The 24941-nt window shown below is 41.1% G+C and overlaps 1 protein-coding gene across 1 annotated transcript in view; it reads right to left on the bottom strand.

Moving 5' to 3' along the window:
* The window catches only part of YES1 (YES proto-oncogene 1, Src family tyrosine kinase), a 50475-nt gene extending 32701 nt beyond the window's left edge, over positions 1 to 17774 (bottom strand). Inside the window, exon 1 of the mRNA XM_084281806.1 lies at positions 17578 to 17774. The gene's annotated coding sequence lies outside the window, so the exon portion shown is untranslated. The remainder of the gene's footprint in view (positions 1 to 17577) is intronic.
* Positions 17775 to 24941: the final 7167 nt, after the last annotated feature.

Below are 24941 nucleotides of genomic sequence, written 5' to 3'. Positions count from 1 at the left end.
CAGAGTATTCAAGCATGATGCAGTGCATGAGCATGGCACAGCATTAAAAGTTCTTAAAAATAATTAAAAAAAAAAAAAAAAAAAAAGGATTTGAGCTATTCCAAGCGTCAACTTCAGAGAAATCAAAACAAAAATTAAGGAAGGTATCTGTATACCTGTCTCTCAGCCTGGAAAATCTGAAGACTCGAGTACCTGTGCATGAGCTTCCTGTGCAACCAACGGAGAGATATGGGCTGCTCTGGAGAGGGAGCAACTCTAAGGGCACCTGAAGAGGCTTTTGTGTTTGTTTTTTTTTTGGCTTTGTTGATATTTTTTTTTCGCTAATATTTAAAAAAGTTTAGAGCATAAAGAAAATTGTATTATATGCCCTGCTCTTCTCATTATGCCAGTCAAAAGTAAAATAAAATAAAACCAGTCAGCAACACAACCGTTTGCCTAATTTTAAGCATCTACCTCCGCAAGGCTATGCGAATATACCCTAATTGTCAAGTTTCAAATGTGCCATAAAAGCAGAAAAGCTTCAGAAAACACAAGGCACGAACTAGGATACAGAGGATTTTAAACTAGGATTTTAAACCTCTGAAAACTAACTCATGGGAGAAAACAAAAGACTCCTACTCAACTGCTGTGCCAGTCAAGCTAGTGTCCTTTTTAAAAACTCCCTAGCTTAAACAAATGACATTTATACTCAGCAATGGACTTCAGGTGGAATTCATCTTCCAAATTTAGAGATCTTGCTCAGGATGAGATGAATCATGCAGTGGAAGTGCTTATTTCTCTCCACTGACTATAAAGGGAGCCTACAGAACCAGCTCACACACAGGCAGCCGAAGCTGGGGTTTGCCAACCTGCCTCCTGATAGCTGATGCTGAAGTTCACGTTGTACAGCATGCTTAATGGTGCCATCTATTACTGAATCAAAGAGTTAAGCTGGAAAACTTTTCTTTCAAGAAGGTGAGAAGCAGCACTGCCCTAAATTAGCACCTGGAGTTAGCTTAAGCTAGGTGCAAATGTTAGCACCCACTACTATTTTTCCCTCACACCACAGTTAGAGTTCTCTTCATATAAAAACAAGCACATCTTTCAAATAAAAACCCCAGACATCTGACATCTTACTACAAACTGTAACACCTGCTGAATATGAAATTATTATTTTAAAGTAATGAAACCACACAGAGAAAGCTTTATAAAATTATACATAACTAGATGAAAATACTAAGATTAATAATTGCCTAAACTCAGCCTTAATTGTTTCTATGGAAGACATGGACCTGGGATTCAAAACCAGTGCCATGCTAAGGTACATTATTAAATTAAAATTATCACTTAAGATTGAATCAAAGAGTAAAAAAATCATCTGAGTTTTGCAGCTGCCATATTTAGAAGAGAGCAGCTATATTAAATAGCAGTCTCTTCTTTCAAATAGCATGAATCTGCTCCAATGCAGTACTTCTGTCCAGCACAAAGTACGTCTTCTTTATATTACTCCTCCACTTACAAGTAGAGAGCTCTCTCTGGTCCCTGCAGAAACAAAGAACTGTATTTTTCATCAATAAACTGGTCACATACAACATGGAGATACAGGGTGCTGAGTATGTCTGTGGGAGGGCAGGTCAAGACGAAATCACTGCAAAAGAGTCTGAAGGGACAGCAGGAATAACCAGCCTACAGACAGCCCAGGCCATGCATTTGTTTCATCAGTACCCACTCAAAAATGCCTCTTTCCCAAAATACCTCTTTCCCCAAAGGGCCTCTGTTGTGCATGGAGCATGAGATAGATGCGACTGGAAGGGCATCCGTTAAATAACCTAAAAAATACTAGGCAACAGAAACAGGACAAAGTCATATGAAATTAATCCACTGTCTGACATGTGCCAGCAGTCTTCTCCCTGCCCTGAACATGACCCTGGCTTTGTGGAGACTGCGTGTTTTGGTGGAAAATACACGGTCACACAGAGCTTACGTAGCCTATGGACCTAAACCACCTCCTACATAAGTTAGTATCTCGTTACGGCCCAAAGTTTGAGTGCTACTGGTTGTAAGGATTCTGGAAAATGAGTCAACAGAGGAATTAAGAAAAAAAAAAAAAAAAAAGAAAGCAAGCTTTACAACAAAGGAATGCTGTACTGACAGGATCAAAAGGTCCATTCAAATACTCTCTCACTAACAGTAGCTGATACTAGATACCTAGAGAAGCATGGAAGAACATGATAAATATACAGCAATACTTCTGCTGAATACTCCTTAGTTGAGGAGCCTCCAACAGTTTACAGAAGTAGGATTTCCTGAACAAGCAGGTATTTGCAATTGAGGATTTTTCCTCCATGTTGACATCAGCGCTGAGGGGAAGCGTTTAGCCTCCTTAAATTCCTGAGGCAAGAAGCTCTATAGCTGAATTACACGTTCTGTCAAGAACCACCTCCTTTTGTCTGTTTTCAATTCATCAGCTGCTAGTTTCATTAGATACCTCTTGGTGTGTGCGCGCTAAAAAAAGACAGCGAATAAACACTCCCTATTTATGTCCCCTTTGCTACTGATCACGTTACAGAACTCTACCACACCATTTCTCAGTTGTTTCTTCCACCCAAAAGAATTCACGTTGTTCCTCTTACACAAACTGTTTCCTATTAGTTCCATATTTGCTCTTCCGTAACATTTCAATTATGTTCTGAAACTATGGTTGATTTTTATTTTTAATTGTCTTAAGAAGTAGTAGGGGTGAGTGGGGCAGAACTACATAAAATAATTCATGACTTTAAAAAAAAAACACAACAGAACAGTATAATTACTAGTCTCTCTTTATTTTCTAAACATTTTTAACCTTTGTTTTTGACATCAATGCTGAAGGACAACAGTCAGCTTTAACCTCATCTTCTTAGATGTGAAGGTAAGCTTGCTCCCCTACTCCTCCAGAATGCACCACATTAAGCTATTGATGGGAAACAACTTCTGCTATTTTAATGTCCAGTTGCTGAGCTTTATCAAGTCCTTAAGTGCTGTTATGGTCTGCCTTTGTGTCTACTACCTGTCAGTAGACTCTGTGAGCTCACCTTTCTCCCATATCCATCATGAACATGAATGTTCGCCATGAACAAAACTGTGGAGAATAATTACTCAGGACTCCTCTCTACTCCAACTCTCTGTGTCTTTTATTTTAGTCTGCAATTTAGCCACATGAAGCCCTTTTTCCATATCCAATGGCTGCTTACTTTCTTCAAAGGTTTTTGGTTGGGGCCCTCGTCAAATGACTGCTGGAAATCCAAATGAACTATTTCTGTCAGGTCTTACTTATTCATGTGCTTGCTGACACCTTCAAAAAGCTCCAATGAATCTGCAAAACATGACATCCCTTCGTAGCAGGCTCCTTACTCTTCCTCAACAAACTATGTTTATCACGTTGTCTTCCATTATTATTTTTATTGATTTACTTGGCACAGGCGTCAGGCTTACTGATCCCCAAATCTCTCCTGAAGCCTTTTAAAAAAATAAATAAAATAAAAAAATCAGTGTTACATACAGATTAAGCCACAGCAAATAAACGATTCTGTATCCTCACTAGATGGTGTCTTTGTTGCTTACTGTGTATGGTAAGTACAATGTTCCTTTGCTTGCAATTTGGAAAGCTAGACTTACAGGGTGTAAGCATAAATGCAAGCCTCCAGATAGAGATGTGTATGTTTTTTATTTTCCTCAGTTTAAACAGTATTTTTGGGGAGATCAGTACATGATAAAGATTTACTTTAATGGTAATGTGACAAGGATTTAGTTGCATCAAAAGAACTCTCTTGTCTTTCCAGTCTGGAAATTATAGCTCCATAAATATGCACTGCTGCGCAGCAGGAGCTAGTCAACTATTTAAGAGTGGTCCTAATCACCAGGAGACACAAACAAATGTGTAAAAACACAGTTATTCATCTATAAATGAGATACTGTTCAAAGGGAAGTATAACTTTTAACATCTTGCTTGAAGACAGGAATTGAGAACTTCTGCAGCAATTATAACCAACAACCAGGCAACCTGAGAGAAGGACTACACCGAGCCAATTTTTAATATACACAAGTATTTTTATCCTTACCAATGGTTTGAAATTGCAGCTTCATTTTACAAGGTTGCTAAACACTCTCTAAATTGCAAGTTGAAGCTCACCCAATTTTTCTTCAGGACAGTGCTGTCATTTTCTACTCACAAGTCCACAGACAGAGCTGAAAGTGAGTCCCATCTGAGTCAACTCATCAGGTGCCTTTTTCTGATGCAAGCTCAAAAGTTTCATATGTGCCTGCCTGTGACAGGTTTCCTTGTGACCGTATTTCTAATATAACAGCGTATATAAACCCACATGCAAGTTTCAGATTCTTTTTCCCTCTCTACATTTTCTATTAGTTTAACAGAAGTTTGTAGTTCTAACACCAACACAACGACAGTATAGATTCAACAATTCAAGGTGTTTAGCCAAATGTATGGAGGGAAATAAACCAAAAAAACACCTCTTCACCATCAGTACAGACAACATTGGAGCAAGTATAGAGTTCACATTCTAAGTTTTTACAACATTAAAGAACAACAACAAAAAAAGATGATGCTATCACAGATGTTGAAAAAACACCTGTCCAAGCAGGAGATGAAAACTTTTCTGCCACTTAAAAGCCTCTGGTGCTGCTCAGCCTTCCAGGCAGCAGAGAAACATATCTGCCTTTAAATACCTGTGTTTTGTTAAAATTCAATTACGACACTTATTTCTGCATCATTTTTATTCCTTACATAAAAACTACCCTGACCAGGTAAAGATGGAAAGGACATCTGCAGGTTGTCTACTCCAACTCTCCTGCTCAAAGCCACGTCCACCACTGCGAGTTGGTAAGGGCTGTATCCATTTACTTTTTAAGTTATGAGCACGGATGGAGATGACACAACCTTTCTGGATCACCTGTCCAGTGTTTAATCACCCTAACAATATTTTTATTATGTCTATATGGAATTTCCCATACTATGATGTGAGCCCATTGCCTCTTGTCCTGTCACTGGATATTATTGAGAAGAGCCCAGCCCTGTCCTCTTTACTCACCCTGTGAGGTATTCGTACCCCAAGCCCAGCAGTTCGGCCTGTTTCTAGCCCCCCTCAGCATGATTTCCCCTCCATAAACGCATGCTATGCTGACAGCTCCCAACCACCTTCCAGCCCGTTGTACTTGGAAATTATTCCAGCTCCCGTTCTTCGCCTTTTCCAAACTAAATAATTTTTCACATCTATACAAATACACACGCTCATTAGTAGTTGCACATCCAATAGCTGGGATGTCCTTAAAACAACGAAAATCTCATGCCGCTCCTTAAAAAACTGCTTAGTCCAGCTAGGCACTGAAATAACAATGCTTCTTTTTTCTCTGGCAAATGTATCTGAACCGATAGAAATGCTGTTGCAGCTGTAATGGCCAAATGATCTCAGAGAAGTGAGGAAAACACCCCCACCCCCCAAACACACTCCTTACTTACTGGTGGGAAGAGAGAAGTTCACCAGGCACACTGTATGACAATCGTGCCTACAAGAGCTTTTATCTCCTTTAGGGGATACATTTACATTAGGAGAAAATTAAATTCAAATTAAGCATTTTGTTAAAAAATCCTCTCTGCAGATCTAGTTTTTTTTCCTGTATTTTGTCGTGCTCTTGACAGAAGTAGCTCCCCTACACAGATGCCCTGGCCTCCCGGCAATAGAGATGTGAGGAATTTTAGGGAACATCTTCTCCATGTTTTTTTTCCTGCAACTTTTTTTCCACTTTCTGTCTTCCCTTCAGGCTGCAGTGAAGGCAATTATCAGCCCACAAACTGTGCTAAGAAGGTGCCTTGTGCTTACACCATCACTCCAACAAAGGGCAGGTTTGGTACTGCCCAGTGCCTGGATCCAGAACGTGAGCATCCTTTCAAACCCACTACAAATTCATCACAAAACTTTGTCCCGCAAAGAAATGCTGCAGCATTCCTAAACCCCAACCAGCTTTAAACATTTCCAGGTACTGGATAAGGCAGGAGCTGTGTGGCTAACTGGTGGCTCAGCTCTGCAAGCCTTACAGGGACGGCAGGCTGCAGTTGTGGTTTTGTACCGTATTATGCATCCGACTAAGTGCTTCAAACACAAGCTGTGGCATTACACTGCACTGGAAGAGCAGATTACAACACGAATCCTGTATTCTTTCACCAATTTAGTGATGTACTGCCAAAAAAAAAAAGGAGCCCATTATAAAAGCTATGTTGTACATTTGGCCAGGGCACGTCTTCTATGGTTTTGATAGACCAAGGATGATCGCCTAACAATAGTTCCTAGGATATTCATACCCGCTGCAGTGAAGTGGTTGGCTAAAATATTTTAAACAAATTTGGACATACTCCCAATGAGATTATAACAATTTTCAGGCAGCTGAGACCTTGGGCCAACACTAGTTGACAGCATCCATTTAAAAACTCTTTCACACTTGTGCAAAGTTAAATCAACTTGGCACGGGCTCTGGTAGCCAATTGTCTCCTTAAAGTATGAGCTCTATTCATGCCATTGAATTGCTGCATTAAGGGGACAGTTGGCTGGCATGGGGAGGCTTGGGCTGATTGACAATGTGCTTTAGTCACAAAGAAGTTGCAGCAAGAGTTTCTAAAAACCAAAAGAAGCAGTTAGGACGCTGAATAGACGAAGCTAGCTGAAGACAACAAAAGTACAGGATGTTTCCGGGAAGAAGCCCGTGCTTCAATAACCTTCCTAACTACGACTGATCTTAAAGCCCTTTTTAGGTTTTGCTCTGTAAACGTAGCACCTCAAGTATGACAGCAAATTTTAGTTTGCTGCTTAACCCCACCCCAGCTAAATATTGCAGCAGCAGCCAGGATTCGGGGAATTTTTCTTTTTGCAGAGCTGCGAAAGCTGAAACAGCTTACAACGCCGTGCATCTGCATTCTTCCCACTGATGGGATTTCATTTTGCTTGTGAAACATTAATAAAGGAATGCTGAACAGCATTTAAGCACTCATTCTACGATTATTCTAAGGAGATTACAACGCGCCAGCCCTTCTTCCCTTTGTGGAGCTTCAAAGAGGCAATAAAAGAAAGCCATCCAGTTGCTTAGGTCAAAATAGTTGCAGAGATTTGAATTAATTCGTGATCCCCAACAGATCCTAGCAGCACTGAAAGAAAGACTTGAGAAGCAAAATTGACACACGATACATTTTACATGAAGTATTACACAATAGGACATGAGTAATCACTGCATTTCAGTTCATTCTGCAAATTCTCTCCCTTGTTTGTGTACACAACACAGACAACACCACGGAGTAAGGCACAAAAGAGATGCCAAAGCCGCTATTGTCTATTGTGGAAGTCAGTGAAATTACTCCGCATACCCCTGGTAAACACACAGGCTGACATCCAGCCCAGCTTCTGCTGTGAGTGAATCTCCTTCCCACCTCAGCAAGACCACGGAGAGCCCCTCAGAACAGCAGCCCTGATGCTGAGGCTATGTGAAGCACGTAGAAAACACAGAAGCCCCCCAAACCCCACACCACTAGTAGTATAAATTGTATCAAATTTAAATGGCATATAGAGCCCTTTAAGCGACTGAGAAGGTGAATGGCTTGAAAATTTGCTAACAGTTTAGAAAGTGTTTGCGTTTTCTCCTCCTATTTCTTACATCACACACGCACAAGAGTTCATAAACAGGTTGCGGCTTTCCGGTGCTAAAAGATTGATACTGTAAAACATCCCTAGTCAAAAGTAAGTGACATCTGAAATTGCTCAGTGCAGTGAATCAGAACAACCGATTCTATCTAACTGGAAAAAGGAAAAAAACTCTTTGATTCAGTGCTAAATGAGCCTAGCTGTTTGAGACAGCAGATCCAATTTCATTGCCTGTAAAGGCAGGCCACACTTCTTTGTCTTCATTTTATACTCCAGTGAAGCCTACTTCAATACAGTTGCCTCCACTTATCCTTTTTGGTCCTTTTATGTACAGCTAATCCAACTCTCCCTGAAGTCAAGAGGAATTTTGCACTTAACTTCAACGTGAAAAAGGATCAGGTCCTAAAACAGCAAAACTAAAATATCCGTGAATAAGAACAGATTCGGGTTTTTCTACTTCCTAAGTAGTTGAAAAAAAAAAAAAAACAAAAAACAAATATACAACCAATTTGATGAAGTGAACAATCCAAAATGGAAAGAAGTCTGATTACCACTTCAGTTTAAAGCACATGAGAAATTGTTTAATATGGCAAGGTTTTAAAAATAATAATAGTAATTCCAATTTTCTGGCTGCAGAACTGCATCATTTAATGCAGCCTGCTTTGCCTTTTCAGTTTCACAGGAACTGAGAGGTGGAGAAACGTCCAAGTCTAGGAAATAGGTCAACAGAAGCAACAGGTCAACTGCACGGTTTCCCAGCTGTACAGGTCATGCAGCAACATCACTTACAAACTTCCCAACTGCCCATCTGCACATTGGGGTTTCCTCAAGAATCTCTCACGCTGCGATTACTCTGCTGGCTCCAAAGTTTTGGCAGGTTCCTCTGTCAGCCTGAAGATGAATTGATTCAGACATCTAAATTATCCGATTATCTGTGGATACTACCTGATATCTAAGGCAGTAAGTAACATTAACTTCTGAGTATTCTTGCAAGAGCAAAAGGAAAATATAACAGATCTGTACAGGCAATCAGAGTCATATGCTAGCTGGGCATATGCCACTTTATAATGTAAAGTTACCTGTCCAATTGCATTTTTCAATAATTAAAGTTGAGAAATAAGTATTTATTTCTAATTACAACATCTATTTATAGTAAGACCTAAATTTACTGTTAGGATAACCTATATTAAATCCAATTTTATTGAAATTATGCTAGCCAACAAAATTTTAAACAAATTCAGATTAGGCAGAGCTCACTCGTAACCACCTTGAATCAGAATTTGAACGCTGATGTACCTTAACCACCAGCTTCTCTTACAAGTATAGAGGATCTCTATCCAAATTAACATTATATAATATCAGTTCACTACAGTCTGTGAAACATTCAGGCAAAATATGATCAGAAGAAGCCAGATTTTTGTTCATGTTTTCAAAGAAAACTAAAACTTACCAGTACATATCCATTCATTCGAACATTGCAGAGTTTTTGGTAACCAAAACCAATTAAATTGAAGCTATCATTCCCTCTTGTAAATACATCTATCAGATTTAAAACAAAACATGCTTTCCATTTAAATTATCACCTTCTAAAATCCTATCTAAAAGTTACCACGTTAACAACTTATACCTTAAAATATAACACTGGTAATTTACATGAATTTCTATCACTGCTTCCATTCAAATGCCACTGAAGATGAAATGGGAAGAAAAAACTGTCTTTCAAATAAATTATGCATTCATTGCTTAACAATTATACGTGTAACTTAAAAGAAGTTATTACGACATTTTACTATTAAACAGTACAATTGGAAAATCCACGTCACTGGCAAAAAAACCTAGCAAGATTAGCCCAAACCCTAGGATACAGTTAGAGTCAACATATTTATTGACTAGGAATACTCAGCCTCTTTGTCTGGGAAAAGAGCTAAGAAGTACAAGACCAGGTTAAAATATTCATTTAAAATACCATATAAAATCGAGGTGTCATGCTTGTTAACTTAAGTCACTTTACAAATCACCCTGTATTAACTTGGCCATGGTTTTAGCATGTACATACCAAATGTAAATAGTATTTGGATGGTACATCAAACTTAAGGTAAAGGTAGAAAAAAAAAAAGGTAATAAGAAAGTCCTACTTTTAATAACCAATACAAAGTAATTGGAGAATATTTATATATAGCTACTTTGTATGAACAAACCAATTTTATTTTCAGAGCAATATGGTTTCCATCTCTAACCTATCACTTGTGCCTTTTTTCGTGTATCATGATAACCTGAATCAATCAGTTCTACGCGTTTTTACAGTGTATGAAGTATTTCCTAAAATGAAAAAGATTGATATCTTTAGCAAATTATGTAATATATATAATTATTCAGCAAGCTATTTTTAAAGTAGTAAGAGCAACCTCAGTCACTATGATTTATGAATTGCGTTTTAAGTGTAGAACTGTACTTCAAGTAGAAAGCTGTACTTAAAAGTAAAAAAAAAAAAAAAAAAAAAAATTAGCCATATTACTATTGCATCTTAGCCTCTAACACCATGTACAAGTCACTGCTTAATTTTTGTGTTATTTCAGGAGTTGAGAGTTTTGTCCTTGAATTTTGCTCGCTTATTTGAAAACCCCAGAATGCAAAAAAAAAAAAAAAACAAAGCCAAAATCAACAACGTAAAACACCAAAAAAAAAACACTACAAAATCTTTTTCTCCTAACCTTCAAAGAATATTAATACAATACCTACTTACTTCTCAGGCTTGAAAAAGTATAGCTGCTGTGAAAAGCAATTTTATTCAGGACAATTTCCACGGACTAGCTGTAGCTCAGGAATTATCTTGTTTTCCCCTACAACTCTCTTTGTTTCACAAGTAATTTTCAAAAGGAACAGTATTTTACCATATACATTCCTGGTTAGAGTATTTAATTTTACAATGAAAAAGGAATTAAATATGGGCGTCCACAGTGAGAATAGTATACTCCCTCTCTCTCCAAAGCATGTTTTCCAGTCAGGTATAGATGAGATCTGGACCGTACTATTATAACCTTTAATAACCCTTTAAACCAATCTTCACAAATCAGTTAAACCTCTCCCTTTGTTTTCAGGATGTTGTCATTCTATTAACGTACCATCTACCTAGAACTTGGGGAGGTGGGGGGAACACAGACACACACCAAAAAAAAGAACAGAAAACATACTTTGGCAAAAATCCCAAATATCACGTGCCTCAGAAACTAGAAAGCACATGTACATTTTGAGATACTACTGCTGGAAGAAAACCTGAATGCTTTTTATTTAATACAGGCAGAATCAGACCCACCACCTGTAGCTGAGCAAACCTACTCTGAAATTTTCCCCTTAAGTGAGGTTCCAAAAACTTTTACTTGAGACTTCCCTGTTTCTGAGTTCAGGATAAAGTCTTAATATCTCTAAATAATCTTTTAATAAAGAGAGATCTGATCTAGACCTTTGGTCTGATTCATGACAGCTGTCCTTTCAGGAGGCTTTATGTACTGAATAGGAGCATCAAGGAAGAAAAACACTGTTACAACTTAAGATAAAAAAAAAAAACACACCAGACAAACCCAGGTCTTCCACGCCCATGCAGTAGGAACAGCCTTCTTACAGCAGCGATGCACAGCTCACCTGGGCTGGCCATCACTCAAAGCAGAGAAAGGCCTTTGCCCCAGGGATGTTACCTAAGCCTTACATAAATTTGCATTAGGAAACACAACAACCTGTGCTTTCAGGTTCACTTGTCGCATATTGCAAGACTTTCTACTAAGGGAAATTACCCAGTGGCAGGTAAGGCGTGCAGCTTCATAGTAGCACCAAATGAGTTTGCACCTACAAGGACGAAAACATGGACTACTTCGAATTAATTACTGACATCAGAGCTAATCTTAAATACTAAATCATTAATAGCATTAAAAAAAAAAAAAAAGGAAGAAAGAAGTAAAGCATTCTCCCTGCACATTCTGTTTTCAACTCAAAAAAATATAGGAAGAGAGACATGAAACATACACTTCTATCATCATATGCCTTCCTCCCATTCCATCCCACCCTCGCTTAGTCCTTACATAAATATAAAAACCATGTCTTAACGTGAAGTTTGCTACTAGGTTCCATGCAAATTTTTCATTTTCAAATCATATAAAACAGATTTATAAAACATTTTTAAACTGTGTTTGGAGCCCACTCACTCCAAACATATTTCAGACCTACACATGGCCCTTAATTCTCAGTTTCTCACAGGATAACTTTGTTAATTTTTTTTCTGAAACACCAAAAACTTTGCCTGTGAATATGCTTCTGAAGACTTCAGTTCGGAAAGTATTAAGATAAGGTTTTAATCTCAAACTGCAGACATTCAGAAAATAATATCAGAATCAAAGAAAATTAAAAAAAAAAAGGAAAATGTACTACTAAACTTGCTGATTTTAAGAAATTTACAGTAAAGTATAGAACTTTTATTATTATATTTGGATTTCCTTCCTCGACCACATAATAGCTCCTTGAAACTGATGTTTTTCTGCCAATCTGTAGAAAAAAGCATTAACAGGTAAATGCAAAGTTTGAAAACTAAATGTATATTGCCTATACATTAACTCTGTATTCGTTTTCCAGTGGAGCACGGTTTGACCAAAACTGTGTCTCCTCTCTGATGCACCCATACCGTTCAGTTAACTCCACTGAAAGAACATCTCAGCAGAAGTCCATTTAACCCAAATCTCTCCCCAAACTGGATCAGAAGCCCACCGCTAGCACCCACTGCCTGGGAAGGCAAGCTGTGCTGGGTGTTGAGGAGCATAAGAACCAAGAAAGCCCGTGCCAAGGACAGTTTCTGGACTTTGTGGTACTATCACTGGCAAAACAGAGTATTCACATTGAACAAGCCAGGCTGGTGAAGACGACCAGAAGCACAAGGAGTGTAGAAGAGTAGAGCAAGGTATATACATAAGCACTTGGGAGTTTTTTGTTTGTTTGTTTGTTTTGTTTTTTAATCCATTACAAGTGTATGTTGTGATTTTAGTTTCCAATGAAATGTTCTTGAAAAGCAAGAAAGCACTACACAGCTCGGACCTATTCTTTCCTTCATCAAATTTTAAGCGTAAATATTAATTTTGTTGCCTAACCACACTTAAAAACAACTTATTAACGTGGGATCGTTCAGCATTAATTTGTTTTATGTCGTCTTCTCCTGGCTGACTGCCAAAGGCAGTTACCACGCTACACAACTGCAATACACAAGGGATTCAGGGTACCCTCTAATTACTCCTTAAACACCTCACTTAAGCACTGTCTTTTATTACAGTCGTGAGGGCATTAAGTATGGTTGAAAATCTCAGAACCTTTAGCCCAGATAACTGCATTTTTCTTCCTGAAGCTGAACATTTCAAGCGCGGAGTAGAAACATTAGAAGGTCTTCCTGAACCGTAGACAAACAAGAATGCTGTCTTCTGCTCCTACCGTTCTTTTGCTACGGGGCCATCGATGCTGGTAAGCATACCTGATACCACACACCACGGATAAAACACTTCTGCTGTCTCATTTTTATAAGGTCAGAAGGTGCTTTGGGCATGTGCAAAGGAAGGGAAGTTAACCCCACTGAACCAAAGCCCCCCTGTACGAAGACTAACTTGAAAAATCAGTTTAACCAAATGCATCAAAGTTTCCCCAGAAAGAAATTAGGGACCCCAATCTACAAAGATTAACTCTTGTGACCGTGTTTACTCAGCTCACCAGCAATGTAAGTAAATGAAGTGACTCACTTCTGTAAGCCTCAGCCTAAAATCCCAACAGAAAGGGTGGCTCTAAGCTTCTGAAGAATCATTTATTTTTCTCTCAGATGTCTCTAAACTTCTGGTGTGAAGAAAACCACAGAAACATTTATCTTAAACCACAGAAGTTTTGCTTCCTCCTGAAGTACTGATTTGGAAGACAAGCTATTTGAAGATCAGTAGCACTGAACAACCACTACACCATCAGAATGCACAACTTCCATAAACACACAAAGATGTAAGCATCTGTATTGATTACATCTATCTTATATAATGCCATTACAATAACATTTGCCTTCCAAAAATACAAAGATAAAACAGAGCTAGCCCAGCCAAAAAAAAGGTGATCTAACTCCACACGTGGCCCCTCAGAGTACTCAAGAAGTTGAAAACCAGATAATGCCTGCCTGAGGTTTTGGTGGTCATTACCTCCTTGGCACTCCCCCGCCATATCCTGTAACATTAAGTAAGAGAACTGTTACGAAAAATCGAAGCCAAGCCCCAATCTCAGCGATAACAGCCAGCACGGCTGAAGATGCGCTTGCTGACGATCCCTTCTGCAGCATCCCGCTCAGCTGTGGGGTCAGAGAAAAACCTACAGCAGGCAGTCCCCAGAGGAGACCCTCAGCCCAGGGACTTTTTGCAGCAGAGTGAAGCTTTCAATTATTAATTTTTGGGACAGAGCATGAGACACAGTGAGACCCAGCACTCCACGCAAGCACCTACCTGAAGGGGCAACAGAAAGGGGCGCTTGGTGGCTTTAATCCCATTGCCAGTCACATTTTAAAAGAATATCTATTTAAATCTGAAGAGAATAAAACTCGTGCACAACCAATAATTTCTCCTTACTTCTGTCACTAACATTACTATCATCTCGATCTCGGATCCCTCAACCAGCCGTGTGTGTTAACGTTACCTAGGGGTGCAGTCCCACTCGCTTCACCAACTTGCCTCGGTGCTGCTTTGATGCACTGGCACCATGAAGAATAAATCCTATTCCCATAGGTGGAGCTGGCAGTAAGAACAACCTCTGGAAGATTAAAATTAAACTCGTCCTGCAGTTAGCTGACAGCATCTTCTCAATACTACTTTTCCCCTTCAGCATACGGATGGGAATTTGTTCAGGTTTGCCTTTAAAACCTGGCAACTGCTAACACGCTCTGGAACCCCACAGCTCCAAGTCACTGGTTTGAATGCAGCCCAGGACTGCAGCGATTGAAAGAAGTTACCATATGGCAACTGTAAGGCAGTTTGTATTCAAAATAAAAATCATTAACAAGAAATAGTGGTCGCTACATCATAAAATCCAGCACCATGAAGCGGCACCCTCCTGGCATTCTCAAGGAGAGAAATGAAATAAAGGCAGAGAATGAGCTGTCTTCTTGTAGTCAAAGGTGGTTCCTCTGGGAGCCTAAAAATTAGCCCCTACTTTTAAGATTAGTTTTAGGAACTACATTTCTCCCTCAATATTGGACCTGTTCTGTCAACTTCCAGAGGATTTCCAGTACTAGAAGCCAAAACCTTTCAGAAGGGCTTCCCAAAAACCACAGCCTGTAAAGGCATGGAAGGTGTCCTACCTGAAAACAGCTGCCCAATATGACACAGCCGAGTAAGCAAGAGCTCTTGTGGCAGTCTGCATGTTAATACTGACACCAATTTCTAAATTAACATCAAGTTAGCGTACTCAAACTGTGATCAAAGTACAAGGCAAAACAGTTTGATCCAAATGGGAAATAAAGATGAAAGAATGTATTTCTCTTAACTATTGGTCTGAACACGAGGAATTAGCTACTGAAAACACGCTGCTGTTGCCCACATACAGAGCATACAGGAAAGTAAAACTGTGCAGCTAGCGCGTTCATAAAGTAAACTTTGGCCACATGAACTGACATGAGCCACGACGCGGGCGTTCACATCCCCGTCACATGATGACAATCTTTTATCAGCACGAACACAGTCCTGACTTATCTTCTGGAATTGCAGGAAGTACACAGGTCTCAAAACGAAGAATATTCCTCTGGTGCAGAAGAGTATTGATTAAAAAAACAAAAAAAATCACTAAATTATAAACCACAGTTTTTCAAGAAATAATTCTGGTACTCACTATGCACCACACCAAAGATTTATTAAGCGTGACACTCCTCTAGCTATTTCAAATAAGTTGGCAATTCCAATATAGTTTTAGTGCCATTCATTTATTTCATAGCCAGAGAACTACAAGGTCATAAATATTAAAAAAACAGAATAAAATAAATCCCTCTTTATAATATGAAATACAGATTACAGCTACCATGGCCTCACCCTCCAAATGAAGTTCTCCAGATTTCAAAGAGGAATATTAGGGCTTCAAAATTAGGAAGTTATTAAAAACTACACGGGCAGCTCTGCGAACAGCAGAACCGATGAAGCCTAATTTCCTGCATCGACTTCCAGCTCAAATGAAGTGCTCACGTGAACTCTCCGGTGTGCAGCTTAAGAACTCTTTTCTACCTGGCTTCCTTACTTTCACAAATTTCATACAAATTGTCCACCTGGGAGACCTCTGCTGCCAAATTTGTTTGAAATTGGCTAACAGCTGGAAGATTTGTTAGAGGGACTGACAGGCACACAGATGTTGCAGTTGCACTTGAGTTGCACTTTTTGAGGAAATAAAGCTAACAAAGCCGGCGGAATAAAACAATTATTGGCAATCACTGTTACCAACTATCGACACAGTTTCATATACTTGGTATTGTGTTGTTTTCTTTCCTCTGAAATTCAACACAACCCGTTTGAGTGACAGTGCTGCTCTCCTGTCCAAGTCACAAACGCTACCTCATCCTGAAATTAACCCTTGCACCCTGGCTGTATAAAACACACCCAGGGGCTCTGCGTTCAGTAGGAACCCTCTACAGCTGAATTTACAATCATGCATAGGAAATACACATATGAGCTGTGTTGTTTTTTTTTGGCTGGAAAGGAACAATCCTGAAACTTACCAAGCCTGCAGAAACATGCAGTTGTTGCAGTGTATGAAGTACGGCGTTACAAATGTAACTGACAACATGGTTTTATTAGAAAGCCTTCTTACAGTCTTGGCTTCCAAAAACGAAAAAGAAAAGAGACAAGCAAACTTTTGTATCTCGCTTCCTCAACTAAAGGTCAATTTTGCTTGCAAAATTTCTCTGAAATTTCATTCAGCTGCCGACGGATTGTTAAGAAAAAGACAATACACTTTCCTTGGCAACACGCTCTAGGTTTTAAGCTGGCTTTGGCTCAGCCTGCCAGCTGAAGCGAATTCATACAGCTATTTTCTAATTACCAGCCAGCCTCTGCCCGGGCTCAAATTCAGCAGGTAGGCCTGAACGAACCTCCTTAGCAATCAGGAGGTTTGCATGCCTTCATATCCTACTTTTTTTGACATGAACTGGCTCATGTGTCTGTACATATCTGAGCCCTGGAAAGGGCCATCCTGAAGCAGTGAGCCCCTGGATGCCTGAACCCAGGGCATGAGGCAGCGCCCGGAGGGACGCGCACCCAACTCCGCTCGCCGGGGGGGCTGCAGCAGGGAAAGTTGCACGCGGTCTCCGCAAGGGATGGGGTTTTAATGCTTTTAAAAAAATATATATATGTATATAAATAAATAAAACAAAAAAATGGAAGGAACATGAGGAGGTTTGATGAAGTGTTGTGACTGAATATTCAAACCAGTGAGTCAGAAATCTCAGGCGGTCGTGTTCCTGCTAGGTGGAGGGACGCGAACCAGAACACGGAGCGAAAAAAATAGATACATTTATATTTACATATACAAAATAAAACAAGCCGAGGCACGCGCGGCCCCTTCAGAAACCAATTTCCTAGATCCCCCCCCCCCCCCCCCCCAAGCCACCGCCGCCCCGCTCCGAGCCCTCCCCGGGAGGGGGGGGGGGGGGGGTCCCCGTAGAGAGCCGCAGCCGGCCCCGGGCCGTGCCTCATCGCGCCCCCCTCCAGCCCCTCCGCCTCCCCGCTCGCTGCCCCGGCAGGAAAGTTGCCGAGAAACTTCGGGCGGAGGAAGGGGTCGCGGCCGGGAGGAGGGCGGCCGGGGCCTAGCGCCTCCTCCTCCGCTGCCCGGCGCCGCCGCCGCCGCCATCGCGGCCGCCTCTCCCCCAGCGCGGCCGGGTCCTCACCTGCCTGTCCTCGGCGGCGCCGGTGGGAGCCGCAGGGGGGGGAGAAGGGAAGGAAGCGGGGCCCCCCCCGCTCCTCCCGGAGCCTGGCGGCGACCCGGGGAGGGAAGGGGGGGAGGAGGGGAAGGGAGGAGGGAAAAGGAGGAGGAGAGGAGGAGGAGGAGGGAGCCGGGCGCTCCGGCAGCGTGCGGAGAGCTGGAGCCTGGCGGCGGCAGGAGGAGGAGGAGGAGACTCCCCGCCCCTATAACCGGGCTTCTCCGCCTCGCTTCGCCTCGCCTCGCCTCTGCCGGCCTCGCCTCGGCTCGCCCTTCGCTGCCTGCCCCCGGGCGAGGCTCCCCGCCCGGCTCCGAGGCCGCGGGGAGGAGCCCGGCGGCCCCCACGCCGCGGGATGGCGGCGGCGGCGGCGCGGCCCCCGCTGAGGCAGCCAACATGGTGGCGCGGGGGGGCCCCTCCGCCACAGCGCCGGGGGGCTGCCGAAAGGTCTGGGTTTTGGCTCTTCCCCCTGTCCTCTCCCTGGTGGTTGGAGGCAGGGGTGTCCCAGCAGCCGCAGTCCTGTCAGGTTGAAGACCCAAAAAGGTTGGGTTTGCGTCAAGGTGGGGCGAAAGGAGAAAGGTCGCTGCGACGCATCCAGTTACTGGCTGCAGGAAGAAGCGGGGAAAAACAACCCAAAAAAACCAACAACAAACCACCCTAAGGAGACAAAGTTGTTGAAGTTTAGGCGGGCAGATTGGTGGTTATCACTCTGAATGATCTTTTATTGCTTTCAGCCCGCTAATAGCAAAACTTGGTGCGGTAATAGCGTTGGTGTCTATCGTGCCTTTATTTTGTTCCCAGGCTGAATATAAAATGGTAATTGTATTGATCCCTAATGGTAATCTAATAGTGTAGTTTTAATCATTAAAAGCAAGCAAAACACGAGATCTCTAGGCAGGGATGCAAAGTAAAGCCACTTGTAGTTTTTAATTTAAGACAATACATGTCTTTGCTTTTACAGGACCATAAATACACTAAGCAGGCAGCTAACAAAATTAAAAAAAAAAAAAAAAAAAGCATTTCAGATTTTGAGGCTCCTTACCATAAATCACATTCATGCAATCCTGTTAGCGTGGTGGAGCTTATCATTTTCCTGCCCTGTCAGGAGCCTAAATCACATTATGAAGAATTGATTTTTAATTTAGAAATCAACAGCGGGTTTTACGAATCGAGCTGGGCAGCGAATTACTTAACCAAGGAGTATTTGCAGAGTGGCAGAGGCCTGCATCTGTCGCTGCTTCCCAGCACTTTTGGGAACACAGTCTGACCTCCAGCATCAGCCACGTTTGCCTATGACACAGGCAAGCACTGCTGCGTGGTTAATTTTCCATCACGGAGGTAGAACTTGCATATCTGAAAAAATGGCTGAGCCCCGAGGATGATGTCGTCATCATTATGCTTCAAAGTTACTCATTTTCTCTAAGACATGGAGCAGCTTTGGGCCGAAGCTGTTGCCCTGGGACTACAAAGCTTTATAGTTGGAAGCAATTTGGTGTCTAGTTTTCAGACCTCCAGAAGATGAATGGGATTTCTCTTGGCACCTGGCTGTGCCCATGGGGCAGTGACAGGTTACCTGGGATTCTCAGTACCTCTCTGTTTGCTTTCTCTCCCAAGGACCTATATAAAGAGTGTGTTGGTGGGTTTTTGAAAGGCAGCAGTTGACTGTCACCTCTATCACTGCATTTATGCTGTTGGCTGCCCAGATGTGCCACCACAACCAGTACTAGGGCTGCACGGGCAATTGACTTCTCTCAATCCTGAAGAGACCGGCATGCTTAATTTCAAGCCCAGTGTGATTAAAATAGCACAGCAGTTTGGGAGAAGAGGAGATGACCGGTCTTGCAACTGGCAACAAGCTCAGCCCCACACCACGTGGACGTGAAAGAATAGATTAGGGTTTGAGTCTGGAGTCGCGGAGGCTAGACATGCTTTCAGTGCAGCGGAAAAACTGGCCACTTCCTAAATTGTCTTGCACTTGTTACTGGCTGTCTGACCGCTCCTCGTTTTTATGAGGCCATGTTGAACAGGTGACTTAAACCCATCAAGCTGCTGGTGGCTCACTCTGTTTAACTCTGCGCTAGAAGGGACTCGGAGCATCATTGCCACCTTCTGCCTGTGAGTCAGCCTGCAGCCTGTCGCCACATTTTACCTAGGTAAAGCTCTCTTCTGTTACTGCTCTGCTGCTATTCAGTGGGCTCTAAAATCTGTTGCAGTGCTGTAAGTGCCATAAGCCATAAAGGTTGGGCTTAAACCCCTCGCTGTGCACTCAGAAGGCATCAACTGTAGCTGGCAAAGGTCTCAGCTGAGAGTCAGCTAAGACCAGCACCTGCTTTTACAAATTTCTCCTCCCTTTTGTTTTAAATTTACATTTTTGACCATTTACAGGAAGGGGAAGGAGGAGCTGTAGCACAGCTGGGATGCAGTGTGAGATGCTGCCACTGCAGAGGTGAACTGCTGCCATGTGCGGTGTATGATTTCCTGACCAGCCCCTCAGACAGGCTCAGCATTTGTTAATGCAGCAACGTGTATTGTATTTTTAGTATTTTAGGAGAATTGCTGTTGTTGAGGTTGGCATTAACATAATAACAAAGATTCAGGTAAATTCCTAATTACAGGCTACATGAAAATTCTTAAATATTTCTAAAGAAGGCAATCATGTATACAATTCTAAATGTGTTTTGGTTCAAATTACCTGGTGATTGATAGGATCAAGAATTGATTATGCCAGATCAAGTATTTTTAGCGACATAAGAGGTATAAGAGCAGAAAGAAGGAGGAGCAGAGAAAGGATATGAAATGAAGGAAGGTGGACTGGGCTATGTCAGGTACCTATATGGGTTCACTGCTTTGTGACTGTGAAACAGTCCTTTGTGACAGGACTTGTATCCTGAGACTTTGAAGGAGGTGGGCAGACTGATTTCCTGAAGAGCTTTAACAATACATGCTGAAGGTTAATATATGGTACACAGAATGGGTATAGAGTAACTTGGAAACGTTGAGACATTTTTGAACAAAACTGGTGGGATTGTTTCCCAATAAATAGGAATGAAAAGTAAGATACTGTAGAGGTTCATGGCTTCCTGAAAATAACTTAAGAGAAACCTGGACCTAAATCCATCGTTTCATTTTGAGAAATAAATGGTAGTCAAGGCCTCATCTTACCTTTAAAAGCATGAAAAATAATGGAATGGCAACACCTAAAATTCCTTGGCAAGTTCCCATCGCCTATTGCATGATGTAATCAAATTACAAAAAGCAGTTCTTAAAATTAATTAGTATTAATCACGTGTACTTATGTAAATAGTTTTAAGAATTGGGAGTTTAGCAAAGCATAGATATTTCTTTTGAATTTGATTATTCTAATTGTTAAGTGCGTAGTTTTTGTTTTGTCACATTAATTTCTTAAAGTGAAGTTATTAATAAAATCATTGATTTTTAGAAGTCAGACATCTTCCTTGGATATAATGCAAATTGCATATGCATCTAGGAGTTCAGTAAGGAAGGGGTGTTAAGTACCAAGCGGTGGATCTGTCATTGTTTCTTATTCTGAAGCAAGCATGCTATTTAAACTTTATGTTAATCTTCAAAATGTTTGCTTCACAAATATCCCACTTTGCCATAAAATGATTCTGCATCTCCAAATAGCCGGGGTCTTTGTATTTACTACTCACATCTATTGCCAAAATTAAGTATTCTGTTCTCACTCAGATAACATTTCCATCTGATCTTCTGAAACATGACCAATTACTTACACATATTATACTTTTAGCAAGTGTGTGGAGGTTAGTTTTTTTTTTTTTTTTTTCTCTCCCTTTTTCTTTTTTAAAGATCGAATCAAACATTATTTTTGATGTCTCAGAAGTAACTATCCTGAGAACACGTTATACCCTATCTTGGAAAACATTGCACTTCCAAACCTGTTGCCATTTACATTGGTGTCACATCCAGTTATATCAGACACGCTGGATTACATTGTATAATGAAAGCCGTATTGCTGTACTCTAATCTTTATCTCTTTATATCCGATCTCCTTTGAGTTGCACATAAGTATTGCTTATGGTTACTTAAAATAGCTATTGCCTTTATTTCAAGGGCAGTGTGATGAACACTTAACACCCAGCCCTGCGTTGGTAGCAGCTACAAGTCCTGTATCTTTGGTTCTTGCATGATTTAATGTGGAAGCTGCACGGATACAGGTACAAATAGGTACAGATAAGTGCTTTCATTTAAATTTCACGTTTGAAAAATCTGAAACCTGTGAAGTCATACACGTGCAGAAAAATGTAATGCATTTTTTGAGCCACTGTGTTCTTCTGAGAGACCTGGAATTTATACTCTTCCTCACAGAGCGGGTCGTGCACTCTTGTTCAGAAAGTAAGAGAAAAAGAAATACACGTGTTAAAACTGACCTGAACTAGTTTTGGTTTTAACATCAATGCTAGAGCCATTCAGAGCCTTTAACAGACTTCTGACCTCATTTGGCAGCCAGCGTAAAGGAGCAGTTTCTGCTGACTTTGGGAGACTTGCATGTATACATATAGGTTTTACTTATTAAGTTATTCTTGCACATTGTGCTGACTGCCTAAGATGGTACTGTGGAAGAAACACACTGATTAATGTTATTAGCTGCAAAATCCATGTTAATACAGCATTTAGAGAGAGTTGTTAGGGGATTCTGCAACAAATTCAGTTCTTTCCCAGGGCATCCTGAGTTTTAGCTGCTGGATGCACATGCTGATACAGAGATTTTATACACAACTTCATAAAACTAAGCAAAGTGAAGTAAAATTCAACTTTCTTCTTAAAATACATAGCGATTACATACGTATGGCCCTGTGGGACAAGTCTTTCCCTAACTAGCCTCTCCTCTGCCCACCCCATTCTTCACATCCCTGCTGTACTCCCCTGTCTTCTCTTCCACCTCAAGGCTGGTTGGTAGTTCCTGAGCTCAGCCTTGTTTGAGTCTCAGGGTGGTCCTTTCCTCTCTGCTCCCACCCTGGCTGAAGATGGACAAACTGGGGGCCTGTGTCGGTGCCCTTTGTTATGCATTAATCCTTAACAGATCTGAATTTTCCATGCCTGGTTGTTTATTCTTGCCCTGGTGTTTTGAGGATAATTGTCTGCTTGATGTCCCTGGGCACCAGAAAGCCTTTCCTCTTCACTTGGAGATGAATGTGATGAAGTTTATTGCTTTGGGAATAGCTCCAGGAGCAAAATCATGCCTCAGTCTGGGATGCCAGACAAATCCTTGGAGCGGAGCTTTGATCAGGATGGGGTTGTTCGCTGTCATGGTGTTCACCATTACAGGTGAACATGAGTGGTTTGCACCATTCAGAGATCTCAGGAAGTTGCACGGCTGTCAGATACGATTTTCTTTTCTTGGCATACCCCGTATCTCTGTTATTTTTTCTCCCCCATCTTCTGTTTTCTCATCACTATTCCTTCAACTGAAGGCTTCAGTCCCCTCAGGTCTGCCAGTACAACTACAGCTATCATTTTTTTCCTGGTATTTTTGCAGTTCTGTCAACACGATCAGTCAGTTTAAGTCTCTTCGCAGTTTTGTAAAAAAATTGAGATTCGGTTGATACAACTTCTCTAGGGAGTGAGATATATATGGTTGTGCTCACTGCTATGAGGAAAGAGGTAACCACATAAGGAGGAGACCAGTGACTCCTTAATCCTCCTCAGCTGCAGCCACAGTCTGAATTCTGCTAAAATTCAGAATTTAGAAAACCCCAATGCGGTTACGCTGATGGATGAGGAGACTGCGGTAGTGGTGGGGAGGAGGGAAGAACCAGTGGCTCTGGTTCCCTAATATTTAACTGTTACTCGGCCCTATGTGGCTCTTTTCCAGCTCCTTTCCAGTCTGCCTCGCTGCGGGGACACCTGCACTGTGAAAACGTGCTGTTTTCTCATGTTAGAAGAAAGTAACTTTTCCAGCTGATCTGTACAGAAGAAGTACTTCGACCTCCAAACTGGGAACAGTCATTTGAAATTTAGCAAATCTCCCATGCTGATGTCAGGGATATGACTTCTGCGGTATCTCTTAATAATACACCCACGTTTGACCTGGTGGTGAGTAAGCCTCTGCACAGTCTCACTTCACATGTAGGGGCTTAGTTCATCTAAGCTGAGCTCTCCCCAGACTATCTGCATATCCTCCCACAAGCCTTACTTGCCAAGCAGACTGGAGATGCTCTGCTCTGAGGCTTCAAAGGCTAAGCCAGCATTTCTTTGCAATTAGGTAGGAACGTAGCACTGGGATGGACCTCCCACCATGCAACAATTACTGTGGGAAAGTGGTAGCAGCCCTTCCCTTATCCACCCCTTGCTTAAAAAGAACAAAAAAATACAGGGAAGAATAAATAAGGAAGACTCTGCTTCCGAGTTCCTCTCTTTTCGTGCTTCAGGCTGCTGTCCTGCTCTTTTATCAGCACATTTCTCTAGAAGCTGACTCACAAGTGGGGAATCCAGCCTGAGCCCCTTTACATGAGCATTTAAGTTGGTGATATGCCTCAGCTTTTCAGAACTTTTTAGGTTTGTATTCTTCAAAAGGGGGTGGTGGTGGGGAAGCTGCTACAGAAGCCCAGTAGAAATCTCTGCACATGCCATGAACTCAGGACTGAAAGCATAAAAAGGACAATGTTAAGATTTAATTTTTATTTTTTTTTTAGAAAGTAGAACTTTTATCAACATGCATTTCTCCAAATTTTGAGTCTTTATATATATATATATATATATATATATATATATATTAAAAGGGATCTAGTAGGTATTTTTTTCCTTTAAATATGTAAGTAATATATTCTGTTGTTTTGGAGACTTGTAAAACTGCAGAGAGAATATCAAAATCTTTTTTCTTTTCTTTTTTCTTTCTTTTTTTTTTTTTTTTTAAAGTAATATCTTACTTCACTATCCGCTTATGGTCCCTACATTTCCTTAAACAGATTGTGGTAGCCAAATAACATCACGTAATTGATTGATCATATGATAAATTGTAAATTATGGGATACAAAGAAACATTTATCATTCTCCTCACAATAATGGAACAATGTTAATTAATAATACAAAGACAAAGAGAAATACTAAATACTCAAGAAAAATATGTGGCATTAAAGATTACATTAATGTGGCTCACATGCTGCTTCCTTTTGCTTATTTTTCCCTTTCGCTTTTGGTTAAAGTGGGATTTTCCAAAGCACAGGAATTTACTTATCCTCTTCCTAGTTCTTTCAAAACAGAGCCTACTGAAAATCAGACTGTCTGTCCTACACTGTCCCATATTTTTGCTTTTGTTCTCTAATTGGGAAGAAAAATAAAACATGGAAAGTTCC

Source organism: Netta rufina (assembly GCF_964035555.1).
Source record: "Netta rufina genome assembly, chromosome: 2".
NCBI lineage: Eukaryota > Metazoa > Chordata > Aves > Anseriformes > Anatidae > Netta > Netta rufina.
This window is presented reverse-complemented; position numbering and strand designations above follow the sequence as displayed.